We start from the raw sequence: 17,758 nt of genomic DNA, 5'->3' as shown, positions 1-17,758 counted from the left end.
AGTTCGTTTTGAAAATCTGATTTGATTATTAGTTAAATTAATTCTTACCAATTTTTTATTTAATTCATTTAAAATCAAACTCTAGATTCAATCAATTCAAATGGATTAATCTAATCTAATTCAAATAATATTATCAATTAGTGCTACTTTTTTTTTTAAGATTTTACATAAAAAGCTTAAAAGATAAAACTACTATTATTATAATATTTGGCATTTTCTTAATAAATGATTTTTAAATTCATCTTTTAATTGATATAATATTAGATTAATTGATAAGACTGACTCAATTAAGAATTGAATATGGTGTAGATATAGTATTTATATTTTATAAATTTTTAGGGTAAAGTATAAAAATGGTCCCTAAAGAATTGCTCACTTTTTTATTTTAATTTTAAATTTTTTTATTTTGGTCACTAAATTATACAAAATCAAATATTTTTGTCATTGAAATAAACAAAGTAAAAACATTATAAAGCTCTCATTTTCTAATAGGTAATTTTTTTTCTGAGTTTTCACTGTTGTCTTTTTTTGAAATAAACAAAGCCCTCTTTTCTTGTACCCTTGGGAGCTGCCATTACTAGTATCAGCATTGGTGGTTTCTTTCAATCATGTCATCAATGACGTTTCAAATCTAAACCTTCAACGTCAATACCAATGACTTCTTCCAACCAAAGTCAAGATGAGTTTTTCAAATCCAAAAATACCAATCGCCAATGCTTCAAACCAAGTAGCCATCGAGTCCTTTTATCTCTTCTTCCATCAGCACATGACGGGTTATTTTAAAAAGCTTGATTGAAAAAAGATTAAATAAGTTTTGTTGGAATGATTGATTATGAGTTTTTTTTTTATTTTGGTTTAATTTAGTGTTTTGAAAATTTTTTAGTGTTTGCTTTCTATTTTAGTGTTTTTGATTTAGGGTTGTGAATTTTTAGATTGATGAGCAAAAACGAAAATTGAGGCTTGATTGTGTTCATCAATTGTGAGTTTTTGTTTTTTTATTTAGTGTTTTTTATGCCCCGTGTGCATATGGGCATGTGCCTATGCCGTGTAAACCACACGATCGTGTCGTCAAGCCGTGTGGACTACTGTTTCTTAAAATTTTAATTTTCTAAGCAATACAAATAAACATACTAAGCATGCAACAAAATTAAATGAAAAAAACACTCGGTTGCCTCCCAAGAAGTGCTTATTTAAAGTCTAAGCTCGACTTCCCTTTTCAAGCTCACGGTTAAGTTAAATTTTGGAGTCAGAGCTCCTATCTCTCATTATTAGTATCATCATAAAAATAAAGTTATCTTGGGTTTTGGGATTCTGATATAAAACGATTTGGAATTCGTCAAAATGGTCTATGCAGTGATTTATCAATATAGATGTATGTGGTACTGAATCTTGGTATGTTTGAGTATGAATTGATTGTATTAAATTCTACGTAAGTATTCACCAAATATATATGTATCCACCCATGATAAATGTTAATGAACAATTGTTTGAAAATAAGAGTATGGGTTAAGGCATGGATTGTTGAAAGTGATTTTTGGGGGTATGTTCTGTTAAAAAGTTATTGTGGGATAAGAGATTTATGAAACGTTTGAAAGGATTCCCCATTTAGTTAAATAAGGAAGACTGAGTATGACAAGAGCATGATATCTGGTATATAAGATAATGGTAAACTGTAATGGTATCCACCGAAATAAATGATACAAAATAATTAGCACCTAAAAGTTCATACAAGAGTGCAAAGTATCCATCAAGGTAATGTATGAGCTCACTAAGTACTCTTGTACTTACAGGATTTGTTATTGCCTTTCAGGTATTTGATAAAAGACTTCGCTTGGAGGGATGACGCCAAGAGTTCGCCAAGGTGATGGCGGAGTGGGCTATTATGTATACAATGGAGATGTGGCGTAGTCTAGGAATACACCTTTTGAGTTTGTATTTAAATAAATTTCCATTCTGTAAGGATTTGTCTCGAGTTTATTGTAATAAGATTATTTTAAGTTACTTCCCTTGTTTCATACAATAAGTTTCTAATTAAAATGTCAAATCACATGCTTAAGGAAATGAGAAATTATAAATTCTTTTCTTAATGGTTTAGCTTTGCGAAGTAACACCCGAAACCCAGACTTAGTGAATGGGGTCGAGTTTAAGGGGTTACATAGCTGCAGTAGGTGAGTCCTTAATATCGAATCCTACAATTTTTTCTAGATAAATCTTTGTGATCAATGTTCTAGTATCGGTGAATAAGTACTTGATTTGACTGTTGAAAATATGTATGAAATCTTGATATAGTGTCCTTGTGAGTTCGATATGTAGTGGGTTGTCTATATGGATGTATATGATTCTGTAAAACAACTGTGTATGTGTGTCTAAGATATATATTGTGATACATGATCGTCTGATGTGTGTGTGAAATGTGTAATGAGTATGATTTGGTTAAGAAAATGAGTATAGCATATTTGAATGTATACCTATGTTAGGCATATGAGGCGTGATTAATAAATAGGAGGAAATAGGGTGCAACTGAGTGTTGAGAGGTTTTGTGATGTGAGTTTTAACATTGTGGTGGTTTTCAATGAAGTCCGTCGGGACAGTAAAAACGAGTTATGATATGATAAATCTGAAGAAAGTCCATGGTCATGGCATAATTCTAAAAAAGGGGCGGATGAACTGTATTTTTTCGAATAAGGTTTTCTGCGTGTCCTAGAGCAATGATGGGAAAACCTCACGCGATGTGAGTTTAGGCAAATCCATATTGCAAACACTACAGTTCATAGGGTGCTTGGGTGGTACTCTGTTAGCCTTTGTGGCTTATTCTTATAGCCTTTGTGGCACTTTGTTAGCCTTTTGGCGTATACCATATGTTGCCTTTGTGGCGTATCTTTGTCTAGCCCTTATGGTGTATTCTAATAAATCTATGATAATGATATAATCTGTCTAAAGTTATCTGGTATTAAAAGTTTTATGTTGAAATCGAATAAATCTTAAAGGAAGTTCTTGAAAGAAGTATGGATCAATATGTTCAAAGAGGCTATCTGCTGTAGTTATCTGTTAATTTATTATAAGGGCATATCCAGTGTAAGAGTTTGTTAGGTTGAGCTATTTGTGCTATTAAGCTGGAAATCTGGGTTATCTAGTATTTATTGTATGTGATTAATATCATGTCTTGTTGTGAGACTTGAAGGAATCTTAGTTGTTCGTTATTTTAGAGGTCTTATGCCCTGTAACAAAGACATGTGGAATTCTTCTGAACGATCTGAAGTACATCTCATCATTATGAGTATGTATTGGTTAGGGTCAAAGTATAGTCCAACTTAAGGTCTGATTTAGCAAGAATAGTATGGGAATTCGCCAAAAGTATGGACAGTAAGTGGTATCCGCCAAGAATGACGTTTGCAGCTAACTATTCTAGAATAACTTTTTAAATTTTATCTGAAGAGAAAAAAAAGATAGTATCATCTGTTAAGATCTAGAGACAACTAAACAATTAGATGAATGATGATACGTTAAGAATTGTAAGTGGTGTATAAGTATGCAATCATATAATTTGCAATGTGAAGGTATCCACCAAAGACAAATATGAGGAAACTCAAATATTCAAGATAAGGAATTCAACATAATAAGTTAAAAAGGTATGTTGTGTCAAATCTAACTAAGTTCCTCTGACTTATGAAATGTTATGTTTATATTTCAAGTGTTTCTATTTAAGTGTGTTTGCTGGGTGGGACAAGCCAGTAGTACACTAGAGAAGCGGCAAAAAGGGAAACTATGCATATAGTGGACCTAGTTGGACAAGTAGTGTATTGTAGGATTATGCCATATGAGTTTGTTTTATTAAACTTATGTATTGTAATAAATTATTATAGATGTATTTTGTTTAAATACATTTTCTTGTTTATTTAATATAATGATTTATGGTAAACTAAGGAAAATGTCTTGTGTTAAAAGCTTAAGAAGGATATTTAAAAATTTTGTTAAGTGAATTGTGTAAAAACACTCAAGATTCAAACTCAGAGAATAGGATCGAGTTAAAGGCGTTACAAACAGGGACTTGTATCGATATAAGTTCACACTTGTACAGATACATATACGCCAAACAGTGGTACCTCCCTTGTTTTGAGTTGTCATGACCCTCGGGGACCCATACTCAATCTTGATCACCTCCAAACACCTAGAAATAATTTTAAAACACTTCTAAATTGATTTTAAATGCTCGGTAATAAATTGAAATATTTGGAAATGATTTATATGAATAAATCTTTGGTTGATTTCTTATTTTATTCAAAGCATATATTAGTCTAAGTTCCTTTGGCAACGAATATGATGTCTCACATTCGTACCTGACAATTGGGTCGGGTATGGGGTGTCACACAAATAACAAAACTATCCAGAGAATAAATAAGGTAGAAAGCTTGTTTACCGAGCATAGCCAAATTAAAGCGATGTAAATAACGAAAACCCATGCCTCCAAACCTCTTAGGAGCACACAATCTATCCCAAGCAATCCAACGAATACCTTTTCGATCATTAAGAGTTGAATCCCACCAGAAGGAATTAATCATTTCTTGAAGGCCATCACATATTTTGAGGGAAGACAAAACACACTCACACGCTCATTCATTAAACAGGGATCTACTAAACAACATTTTTAAGTAATACCTCTTTGTCGGCCCTTGAAAGCACCTTATTCTTCCAATTGAAAATTCACTTGCTTAAGCGTTCCTAAATAAACGAGAATACTCACCTCTTATTACGACCCACCAACGATGGAAGACCATGATAACGACCATGGTCAATTGAGCCAAAAACACCCAACGAAGCCAGAATGGAATTCCAAATATGAGGTCTAGTATTTGAGTTGAACATAATTCTAAACTTGTGAAAATTGATAGCGTGCCCCGAGGCAGCCTCATAACAATTTAGAATATTCTCCACAACATTGCATTTCAAATATAATGCCCAAAAGAATAAAAAGTTGTCGTCCAAAAAAAACAAATGCAAGAAGATTGGCCCTCAACGATACACTGAGATCCCATGTAGATCATCCCTCACTTCGGCCTTCCAAATTAGATAACTGAGACCTTCTATACGGAGGATAAACAAATAAGGAGACAAAAGGCCCCCTCAACACCGCCCCCGATTAGGAGCGATCGATCCGACCTTTCGCTCATTAAACAAAACCAAATAACTGAGAGTGCTCACAACAAGCATTATCCAATTGATCCATTTTATATCAAAACCCATTTTCCTTGTAATAAGATGAAGGAAGCACCAATCAACCTAGTCTTAAGCTTTTGCTAATGTCTATGTTCAAAGCAACCTCTCCAACTCTTCCTCTCCTTTTTATATAATACTTATTTTATCATTTTTACGAATTACATATACATTATCAATTATATAATTTATTAATTTATTAATTTTTTTTTTGTAAAAATTTATGCAATATGCAATATTCATTTCATTAATTTTATGTATTGCATACAAACATTACGCTAAATAAAATTTATGCTCCGTTGGATAGGAGTATTATTTTTTACACATGTTTTAGTATATGGGTTAGTAATAAACTAATTCAATTAGTAATATTTAGTCACTCCTAAGATTTATTTTTAGCAAAGAGGTTTTACTTGCCCTTCTAATTTTAAATTTAAATTTATACTAGCTATTTTTTTTATTTTATATCTAACTATTATAATATATATATACACGTCAAACAATATTTTAATTCATGTTTAATTTAATTGGTAGTGGTATAATAAATCATAAGCCTCACATTTGAGCTTGGGTTGATCACTTTAAAACTTTGGACATGGTTTTAAGTTTTGTTTGGATCAAAGCATATTGCTTCCTGTTAAGAAAATAAATAAAATAGAATAAAGTAAAGTAAAATATACCTTTTCCTTGGAGAAGAGAAAAACATCCCTTTTCCTCAAAGAAAAAAAAAACCGTTACATGTATATACGTAATATGTTCCCGTTAACTACCTGCATGAAAATAATCATGAAACTCCTATATCAGATAATTAATTGTATTACATTTATTTTGGCTTCAATGTTAGATATGTTTGATTTGGACATCAACTTTGATTTGGACATTATATAAAGAAGAAAAACATCTATTATTACATGAAAGAAAAACATGTTTGAGATGCTTTTACATTGGGCAAAAATAATAAATATGTTGTTGATTACATGCATCTTCATTTTCTTAATAACCATTCCAACTGCTGCCATAAAACGACATTACACATGGGAGGTGACTTACGAGTACAAGTCTCTTGATTGCTACAAGAAACTGGCAGTGGCCATTAATGGAATGACACTGGGGCCAACTATCTCAGCTGTGCAGGGAGATACAATCGCCGTCGACGTTATCAACAATTTGCTCATGGAAAATGTCGCAATCCATTGGCATGGAATCCGCCAGGTTTTTGCCATTTTAAAGTTACATTTCTTAATGTTTATATTTATTTAGTAAAAGTTGCTTTCAATTTTGAAATTAAATTGATCAAATTGTTGTCTCTCAAAAAAATAAAAAGAATTTTAACCCATGTCAATTTCAAAAGTGAGGAATTAAGGACAATTAATCATGGCGTTAATATTTTCCATCAATTATACATGATTTTGATTGGTATATTAATAAATTTAGTACTCAAAGTTTACACATTTTGTCAATTTGGTCCTAATTTAACAAATTTATCCCGCAATATTTGTGTAAATATGTAACTGTTGAGGTTAAATTCATTGAACTTTTTAGAATTAAGGCCAAAATGATAAAATATGTAAACATCAAAGGCTAAATTTGTTATTATACTAATCAAAATTATGTACAATCTATGGAAGACATTAGCGTTGTGATTAATTATTCTTAATCGTTCACTTTTGAAATTGACAAAAATTAAATTGCTCTAATTATTTTAAGGGTCAATTTGCCAAAATTTGAAATTAAAAGAAAGTGGAGAATTATTTTACCTACTTGTTTTAAATGATATAATAGAAAATTGTTAATAGAATGAATTATGTTTGTGAGCTACTGAAAACAGCGTGGAACACCTTGGAGTGATGGAACGGATGGCGTTACACAATGTGCAATCATGCCAGGGGAGAAGTATACATATACTTTTGAAGTTGACAGGGTAACAATCATCTTATCTCACATCAATTAAACTTTAAATTAAAAACTACATCTTTTCTTTTATATTAAATTAATTTTATTTAAAAAGAAAAAACCCTAGAAGCCAAGAGTGCTATCCCTGGTGTCCTAGCAAAAACAGTAGCTGCTGCAGCTTGGGATGACGGAGAGTGGTGACAACGATGGGTTTGGGGGAGACGAGATCTCCCTAGAGGAACTCATTCAACTATCTGTCAAGAGTTTGATGGTGGAGGCAAATGGTAAACCTTCTCTGATCTGTTCTGTATGGACAAAGAAATCTTACAATCAGGATAGTTTTAAAGCACAGATGAAAAGCATATGGAAAACAAAGAAAAAATTTGAGATTCAATCGGTTGGGCAAAACCTTTTTCTGATAGTGTTTGAATTAGACGAAGACTTAGAAACTGTTATGGAAGGTCAACCTTGGTTGTTTAGGAAACATTTAATTATTTTTGATCGATTGACAAAATCAATGAAGAGAGATCAAATTAGACTTGTTTCATCACCGTCCTGGATCAAAATTGGGCCATGTTTACTTGAATTTGATAAAAAAGATCTTTTGCATGCTGTTGGAGTCACTTTTGGAGGAGTGATCAGATCTGAAATTATTGGTGAGTTCTGTCGCCTTAGAATAAAGTTAAATGTGCAGAAACCCCTTCGCAGGGGTATTTTTGTTTCAACAGGTAATGGAAATAAATGTTGGATCCCTTTCAAGTATGAAAAGCTACCGACTTTTTGTTTTGGGTGTGGTCGAGTGGGACATGGTCTTCATGAATGTACAGAATTAACCCTTGCAGAGAAGAGCAGAATTAGAGAATCCACCTTTCTCTTTAGCATTAAAAGCTGAATTAAATTTGGTTGGCAGTGAGAATTTAAAGTTGAATGCTCTATCAAAAAAACTTCAAACACAATGTTCTTACATAGGAAATATTAACGAGAATCGGGAAACGCACTTATATTGTGAAAAAAAGAAGTGATACGATGCAAGAGGCAAAAGACGATTCTTGGTTGACAACATTAGGAGCAGAGATGGAGATACAAAAGAAAGGAGATATAATTGAAGAGAAAATAGAGAATAGCAAAGCAGATGAAGACATACTGAAACCAGTTAGGAAAGCCAGTTGGAGAATAATAGAATCAAGGGGAGGGATGAGACACTATGAGGCAGAAAGTATTATACAGAAAAGGAAATTAGCAGAGATTTTATATGATGATTACGATACAGAGAAGACTTGGGAAGGCACAACCAAAAGGATGAGGCAGGATGGAAAAGATTTAATTAATGAGGGTGAAATCAGTTCGTTGACAGAAGACCCCAACCAGAATAGATCGGCGGCTGCCAAAAGGCAAGCCGACCGAACACAATGAAAATTATATTCTGGAATGTCCATGTATTGGGGAGTCCACGGATAGTGAAAAGGCTTCGATTTTTACTGAAGCAAAACAATCCCCAACTAGTCTTCTTGATGGAGACTAAAGTTAGTGGAAAGCGCATGGAGGAAATTAGGAGGAAGTGTGGTTTTATGAATGGGATGGACGTAGGAGCAGTAGGTACGCGGGGAGGGATTTGCCTGGCATGGAGGAAAGAGGTTCACGTTAATCTTAGAACTTTCTCAATGAACCATATTGATGTGCTAATCAAAGAAGAAGATGTTGATGAAGAATGGAGATTTACAAGTTTTTATGGATCACCTTATTCATAGAATAAAAAGGCCTCATGGGATCTATTAAGATTTTTGGGGCAGGAACAAGATCATTCTTGGTTAGTGAGTGGAGACTTTAATGAAATAATTTACTCATTTGAGAAAAGGGGAGGTCAGCCGAGAGAGGCGAAGAGAATGGAAGAGTTTCGCGATGTCCTAAACGAATGCCAACTTATTGATGTGGACTACTCGAGAACATGGTAACATCGGAAAGAGGAAATTTACCGAAAACAAATATCAGAGAAAGACTGGATAGGGGTGTTGCAAATGGATAATGGTTGGAAATTTTCCCAAGAGGAGATATTCATCACTTAACGTCTTCACTTTCGGATCATTGTCCTCTTTTAATAAGCACAATCAATGAAAGCAGTTTCAGAGGAACCCCAAGTTTTAAATTTAAAGCATGGTGGATCATAGAGGAATCGATTGATGAGGAAATTAAGAAAGCCTGGGAGTCTTCAAATGGATCTATTTTCGAAAAGATTGAAAGATTACAGATCAGCCTATCAAAATGGGCAAAATCAATAAAGAAGAAACGGAAGGGGTTAACGAAGAAACTTTCAAAGGAGCTAGAATATTTAATGGAGAAATATCGAGATGATGACATATTGGCACGGATAATTGACACGAGAATCCATCTGAACATGGAGATCGACAAAGAGGAAGTGTATTGGGAACAGAGGGCACAGGCTAACTGGCTTAAGCTCAAGGATAAGAATACGACATTCTTTCATAAATATGCCTCAATGCAGAGGAGAATCAACACAATAAGCAGGTTGGATACAGCTGATGGAAATGGAACTTGCAAGGATTTAGAAATTAACAAGATTGCAACGAAGTATTTCCAGAATCTTTTCTCGACTAATGGCGTAGGAGATATGTCCCATCTTTTAACAGGTATTAATAACAGCATTTCTCAGGATGTAAACACAACTCTTTTGGCAAAGTTTAAGGCAGAAGATATCTATGATGCAGTCAAAGGAATGGGTCCCACCAAAGCACCAGGTTATGATGGCTTTCCGGCACTAATTTTTCAAAAATATTGGCATATTGTAGGTAAAGATATTGAAAACTTTTGTTTGGGAGTTTTGAATAACAGAAAGGATTTTGAAGGTTTAAATCTAACGGAGATTATACTTATACCGAAGACATCCAAACCCACAAATCTTGCTAATTTTAGACCCATTAGTTTATGCCCAGTTATATATAAAATTATAGCAAAATCTATTGCCAATCATCTTCAGGGAATTATTGGAAGGTGTATTGATAGTGCTCAAAGTGCATTTGTTCCAGGGAGGCTCATACCAGATAATGTTTTGATTGCTTATGAACTTCTACATACACTTCGTCAAAAGCGAACGGGGAAAAAGGGAGTCATGGCAATGAAGCTGGACATGAGTAAAGCTTACGACAGAGTTGAATGGGTTTTTTTGAAGGAAGTTATGATTCGCATGGGTTTTGCAGAGGAATGGGTGTCATTAATTATGAGATGTATTTATACATTCTTTTATGTTGTAACCACCAATGGGAGGAGAGGCAGTGTTTTTAAACCTTCCAGAGGACTTCGACAAGGTGACCCACTCAGCCCTTTTCTTTTTCTTATTTGTAGTGAAGGACTTTCATCTTTACTCAGGATTGCAACAGAGGAGGGCTTGATTAAAGGGGTGAAGGCTAGTAAAAGAGGCCCGGTAATTTCACACTTATTATTCGCAGACGATTGCATTTTGTTTGGCGAAGCCTCAAAGAGCAAAACAAGAATCCTAAAAGATATTTTGAAGGAGTATGAAATTTGTTCGGGTCAACGTGTTAATTTTAATGTCCATGATTTTCTTCAGCTCTAATATAGTAGAAGGGGAAAAAGAGAGTATCTCGGCTGAAATGGAAATACGGAGATCGACTAATATGGAGAAGTATTTAGGACTATCGAATATGGTTCGAAGAAAGGAGAAGGAATCTTTCCAGAATCTAAAGGACAGAATCAAGCAGAGAATCGAGAATTGGAGTACACGAATTTTATCTCAAGGGGGAAAAGAGGTTTTCATTAAATCAGTACTTCAAGCAATTCCAAGTTATGGTATAACATGTTTTCTGTTACCAAAATCGCTTTGTGGGGAATTTAAAAATATGTTCGCTAGATTCTAGTGGCAAAAAGGCAAGGGCAAGGAGGCAATTCATTGGTGTAAATGGGATAGCATGTGTAGTCCTAAAGAGGAGGGAAGTCTGGGTTTTGGGAATATGATGCAATTTAACATATCTCTACTTGCTAAACAAGGGTGGAGGATTATCAACAATCAAAATGCTCTTATTACGCAAGTTTTTAAAGCCAAATATTTCCCGAACGACCATTTTTTAAATTCTAGTTTGGGCAATTCCTGTTCTTACGTGTGGAAAAGTATTTGGGTAGCTAAAGCTTTATTGATGAAAGGTCAATGTTGGAGGGTGGGAACGGGTACTAGTATATCCATTAATGATGCTAGGATTCCAGATTCAGTTAATTTTAAATTATCATCAGAGTTCAACTCTATGAGCGTATCCAAAGTTAATGAGCTAATTGATGGTAATAAAAGAATTTGGAAAAAGGAGCTGATTAATAGTACCTTCACAAGAGAAGACGTTGCAAGGATCCTCCGAATCCCTCTGGCACTAACACCGCATGAAGATTTTCTTATTTGGGGAGGTGAGACGTCGAGCGAATTCAGAGTCCGCAGTGCTTATAAACTATTACAGAGATCGAATGGTAATCCTAGAGCTTATGCTTTACATACCATCTACAGGAAATTCTGTAAACAACTCTGGAGCCTGAATCTACCAACAAAAGTAAAGATTACAATATGGAGGCTGTCATGGAACTATCTGCCTACAAAAGTAAATATGCAACACATGAAGCTAGCAGTAAGTACAAGCTGTCCTCGATGTGGAGACAATGTTGAAACTATGAATCATCTATTCCGAGAATGCCCTGTTACAGTAGATGTATGGAGAGCATTATCTTTTCAGAATATTATGTTGAATCAAAGTGAGGACTTTGTACACTGGCTTACCTGGGTGATAGAGCAGCTCAACGCTTGTCAAGGTCGGCTTTTCTGTTGTGCACTCTGGGCCATCTGGGGGGATAGGAACAGAAGAATACATGAAGGAAAAGTCAGTAATGGGAAGGAGATTGCAAACTTTATTAACAGTTACATCACTGAGATAACTAGCTTTGAAAAAAGAGATCTGAGGATAATAAAAGAAAACAGAAGATGGACGTACCCACAGTAGGAGGTCATCAAGATTAACTTTAACGGTGAATATAAGGAGAGCCAGAACCGGTCAGCTTCAGGTATTGTGGCCAGAGATTCGGAAGGCAAAGTTCTCTTATCCTGTTTAGAAATTCACAATGACGTATCGTCTGCTTTTGCTGCTGAAGCCATAGCCTGCTGGAAAGCAGTCCAAGTAGGAGTCGAGAAGGGATGTCAGTCACTCATTTTTGAAGGAGATTCCCTCGCAATAATCAAGAAATGTAATACAAAGGGTCATGACCGATCAATGGTAGGAGTTTACATTTATGATATCCAACAGAAAACACATGGACTAAATAATTTCAAATTTCAACATACACCAAGATCTGTGAACAACCTTGCACACATTCTTGCAATAGAAACGTTAAAAAGAGGAGAAGAAACATACCTGGAAATGGGAGTTCTTAAGTACGCTGAAGATCAAACAAGGTATGGTGGGGTAAGCGAGCCAGACTAGGGGAGTCTCAGGAGACGAAGATTGAAAGAGAGGAAATTTCAAAACAAGAAGAAAATAAACGATTTACAATGATAGTTTTGAAAGTGAAATCGTCAAAAGGAAAATGAAATGATAGTAGAAAGGAGACGACAGATTTCAGTTTTTTCTGATTAGGCAATGAATCGGCGCTTTTAGTGCTGCTTCTAGAGTTTTCCATTTTAATATCTAGATATTTTTAGTTGTTTATGGCCATCTGATTCGGGTCGTGTCATTAGGTTTCTGGGTCTAATTTATGGTGTTGGGCCGTTTGTTTCTTAGGTTTTAGGCTTCATTTTATGAACAATTTTTATACTTATTTCATTAATAAAGCCCAATCTGAAAAGTTTCAAAAAAAAAATTATTTGGATTCTTGCCATAGTTTCAAAGTTTCAATCTATTGTTCTAATGTAAAAAAATAAAACATATCCAAGGTTAAGATTTTCAATTTTCCATCCATTTTAATAAAATTTAAAATATCTAATGTTAAATAAATACCAAATAATATATATATATGATTTAATGTTGTCTTTAACATAAAACTAAAAGATTAAAGGTATTAATAATTTCAATTTTTAAAAATGGAATGAATTAATCAATTTCGAATTGAGTTTTTTTTTATCTGTTAAATATTTTAATCATGTTAAATCGATATTGATTCAGTTAATTTTTTTCTTAAAATATTATTTTTACAAAATAATAAATATTATTATAAAGATATTTTTATGTTTTACATTTGTATATATAAATTATAAATAACAATTTAAGTTTAGAATAAATTAGAAAGTGAGACTTAAAAGTCTCAAAACTTCAACTTTGTCATTTTAACCAACGTGTTGTTGGTTTTTTTTGTATATATAAATATAATTTTTATATAGTATTTTCACGCAAATTGAATATGTGAATAACCTAGTATTCATAATCATTTTTTCTTTAAAAAATAATTTTAGATTAGATGTGTAACACTAGCATGTAGTGTTAATTAAATTTATTGATATTAAAGCCCAAACATATACCTAAATTTGTATTTGGTTAAACATTAGGTGGGGACATACATGTACCATTCACATTATGGAATGCAAAGAGAAGGAGGATTATATGGTATGATAAATGTTTCAGTTCCAGGAGTGACAGAGCCCTTCAACTATGATGCGGATCATGGGATTATTCTCAGCGATTGGTACCATCATTTAGCTTATGACCAATCAACTGCCTTGTCCTCCATTCCTTTTCAATGGATTGGCGAGCCTCAGGTATATCAACACACTACCCATGCAACACTTGAATATGCACAACCTTTCTAAACTATTCTTTTTTTCTTTTTGGTTATATTTCAGTCATTATTGATAAATGGCAAAGGGAACTACAATTGCTCTGGCTTAACACCAGGTATTTGTAACTCAACAAATCCTCAATGTTCTCCCTCGACACTTACTGTAATTCTTGGAAAACCTATCGGTTAAGGCTTGCTAGCTTGACATCCTTATCATCTCTTAGCTTCCAATTTGAGGTATCCTATTCCAACTCTTCGTGTTTCTTTCAAGTACAACTCTTTGAATATATGTGTTTGTGTTAAATACGTGTAAATATCTGCCACTTTAAATTGTTAGGAATAATGTAAAGAAAAGTAATCAAAATAGACTATGAGGCATTACATATGGTTTCATCCATCCAGGATATTATATAATTTTGGTAGATACATTGACATGATACTCACATGTGTGTTATTAACTTGTAACCTATTGTTTGAAAAATTATTTATTTAAATAACCATATTTTTGGATTATGTAATTAAGACAATTAGTATTGCTAATGCTAATAATTTTATATCTAAGGCTTTTAATGATTGTTGTACATAAATTTGAACAATTTTTCAAAGCTCGTTATTTATATACATAATTATTGAGAGAAATTATTTATTAAATGTCTCTGGTTAATATTTAAATCATTACTTATGAGAACAAATTTTCCTATTTCGATATAAGATTATGTTGATTTACATGCTACAACACTTGCACGCTTCAAGTCAATAAGTTATAATAAAAACACCTCATTACAATTGACTTTTGGTCAACAGCTAAATATTTCTTATCTTAGAATTTTTGGACATGTAGTATATTTTTCAAAAATTTCATCACAACACACAAACATGGGTCCCAAAGGAGGTTGAGAATATATGTTGGTTATAAATTTTCTTCTATAATTAAATATCTCGAACCATTAACTAGAGCTTTATTTATTGCACAATTCGTTGATTGTAATCTATGATAATTGAGACCTATAAATTGTGTTATCTAACATTACATTAAATTTTATGCCTTTACATAACACAATTATTAGCATAAATTGTGTTTTTACGTAACATTATCTTTCACTAAATGTTATGCATTTGCATAACACAATTCTTTAGAGTGATACATACTTTCAACACAATTATTCTAATAAAAAATTTTCTAAAAATACATATAAAATATTAAAATGTTAATCACACTAAAAATATCAAGCCCAAGAACTCTAAATACAGATATTCTAACATATATAAAATAAAATCCCATTAAATGAACTTATCTTATTTGTTTATTCATAAAGAATATGTTATAATATTATTTATTCTTTTTGTTTGAATAAATCAGTAACATTGTAGACACTAACTGACAATTGAACTGGAACATGAAACAATTGTCATGTTGTGAAATGCAGACACTAATTGACAATTAAACTGGAACTTGAAACAATTGTCCTGTTGTGAAATGCAGGACCATGAGATGACAATTATTGAAGCTGATAGACAGTATGTGGAACCTTTCGTCACTAAAAACCTATTTATATACTCAGGGGAGACATATTCAGTTTTAGTAATAGCAAACCAAGATCCATCCAAGAATTATTGGACCACCATTAATGTAGTTAGTCGTAAGCCTAAAACCCTAATGGCTTAGCCATTTTCAATTACTTACCCAATCATTTTCTTCAACCTCCCCCAACCAATCCACCCATAGGACCAATTTGGAATGACACAAACTCCCAACTCAACCAAAGCTTAACCATTAAAGCTCGCAAAGGCTTCATTATAACCCCTCCAAGAAAACCAGACAGGATCATTGTACTCCCCAACGCACAAAACACAATAAATGGTTACCTTCGAAGGTCCTTAAACAACATTTCCCATACCCTTCCAACCACCCCTTACCTTATTGCCTTGAAACAAAACATGAGTGATGTTTTTGATCCAAGTCCACCACCTGAAGATTACAACTCTACAAATTTCGACATTTATACTGTTGCAAACAATACAAATGCTATCTCAAGCACATCCATTTACAAGCTGCAATTTAACTCTATCGTGGATATTATATTACAAAATGCAAATTCTATGATGCGAAATGTTAGTGAGACACATCCTTGGCATCTTCATGGGCATGACTTTTAGGTGCTAGGATATGGGGAAGGGAAATTCAACTTGTTAAGAGATGTTGAAAAGTACAATTTGGTTGATCCAATTATGAAGAACACAGTGGCTCTTCATCCATATGGGTGGGTTACTTTGAGGTTCCAAGCAGATAATCTAGGTGTATGGCTTTTCCATTGCCACATTGAAGCCCATTTCTTCCTTGGAATGTTAGTGGTTTTTGAATCTAATGTGGAAAAGGTTGGAGATATACCTAAGATTAATTATGGTTGTGGTAAAAACCAAAGCCATGGTCTAGCCATAGTTTTCATAAATTTGTGATGTTTTATTGTATTTCCTAACGAGTCCTACTCTTTTTCTTTCCTTCTTTTTTACAACTCTAATTCAAACTCAACCTATTCTAGAGAAAGGTAAACACCACTTGGGGTTCTCTCTGGAGTCCTACTTATCATGAATATAAAGATTTAATAAATTTAATCAATTTTTTGTACTTTCATCTAAGGAGAACGAAAAAAATTTATAGTCGTTCAATTTTCTCAAACCAAATCTGTAACATCCCTAACTTGTGTACGTCATCGGATTAAGGTTATGGAGTATTATTGTACAATTCAGAACATTTAACATCGAAACATAAACTAATTAATAATTTACATATTAACATTTGATAACATAATTTAATTATAGCATAAAAATTCTTATAGGCCTTAAATCGAGCCTAAAAAACCCTAAAAATAGTTTGAAAACATTCAAGGACTAATTCAAAATAAAACACAAAAGTTTGGAAAATAGAAAAATAGGGGTCATACGGCCGTGCGACATAGCCCAGTCCATGTGGGCATTCAAACTATGGGACACACAACCGTGTCCCAGCCTGTGTGTTTGCCTGTATAACTCGTTGACTTGGGTCACATGGTCGTGTTGCAGGTCGTGTGCCAAACCGTGTGAAACATGTACCTGAAATTAATATGACACATAACCGTGTGGGGTGGCCGTGTGTGACACACAGCCTTATGGCAGCCCGTGTCCCAGGCTGTGTGCAGCATAAATTGCCTCTAAATCAAGTCATTTCAAAACCCTATTCTTGCACACCAAGACACACCATTTATACAAACATTCGTATGATCAAAACATATTCCAATCACACTCAAACGTACCAAATCAATCATCCAATAAGTTCTAACCAATGTATCAACAATAGGTACCACAATCACAATCAACATTGTTTCATTTCAACATTTCCAAAACCAACCATTTAGCACGTTTCTAGCATACCAAATAACCATTTCTTTTTCATAACATAACCCATAAGCCAGTTGCTTTCAAGATGCATGAATAAAGTGACCAAAACGCACATCTCATCTCATCTAATTGCCTATCCACTGTACCCTCATTGTTACCATAATTTAAACGTCCAAACAAATCCATACTCAAAATTTACAAGACATTATCAAAGCCTCCATTTCATCACATATATTTACCATATATCAAGCTAATCACTAAAGGTATTTAGCTAATGACCAAAAGCACATCAAGTTTCAAACATGCACCAAAGATACTAAACATTTATAACTACAAAGCTTACTTAAATTAACTTATAAACAACATCATCATAAACAAAATAACTTAAGGGCTCAAAGTTCATGCCATTTATAACTCGACATCAATATATCCAAATCTTCTACCGAGATAAAGGGTGGATAGTGTGAATGTACTCTAACTTGATTCCAACCGATCAAGCATTCCG

At 33.5% G+C, this 17,758-nt stretch overlaps 1 long non-coding RNA gene and 1 pseudogene across 2 annotated transcripts; one reads left to right on the top strand and one right to left on the bottom strand.

The window, feature by feature from the left end:
* Positions 1-6,070: 6,070 nt before the first annotated feature.
* LOC107941847 (L-ascorbate oxidase-like) lies at positions 6,071-16,335 on the top strand (annotated as a pseudogene).
* On the bottom strand, positions 7,134-12,824 carry LOC121224485 (uncharacterized). Of its 2 annotated transcripts, none has more exons than XR_005922064.1 (5): positions 12,522-12,824; positions 12,105-12,271; positions 11,894-11,956; positions 11,450-11,811; positions 7,134-7,409 (listed from the first exon to the last, which is right to left on the bottom strand). It is a non-coding gene; the product is annotated as an uncharacterized lncRNA (long non-coding RNA). The 2 variants fall into 2 exon arrangements; XR_005922063.1 differs by having other exon boundaries at positions 12,105-12,268.
* Positions 16,336-17,758: the final 1,423 nt, after the last annotated feature.

The sequence above is a fragment of the Gossypium hirsutum genome, chromosome D12 (genome assembly GCF_007990345.1).
Source record: "Gossypium hirsutum isolate 1008001.06 chromosome D12, Gossypium_hirsutum_v2.1, whole genome shotgun sequence".
Classification (NCBI taxonomy): Eukaryota; Viridiplantae; Streptophyta; class Magnoliopsida; order Malvales; family Malvaceae; genus Gossypium; species Gossypium hirsutum.
This window is presented reverse-complemented; position numbering and strand designations above follow the sequence as displayed.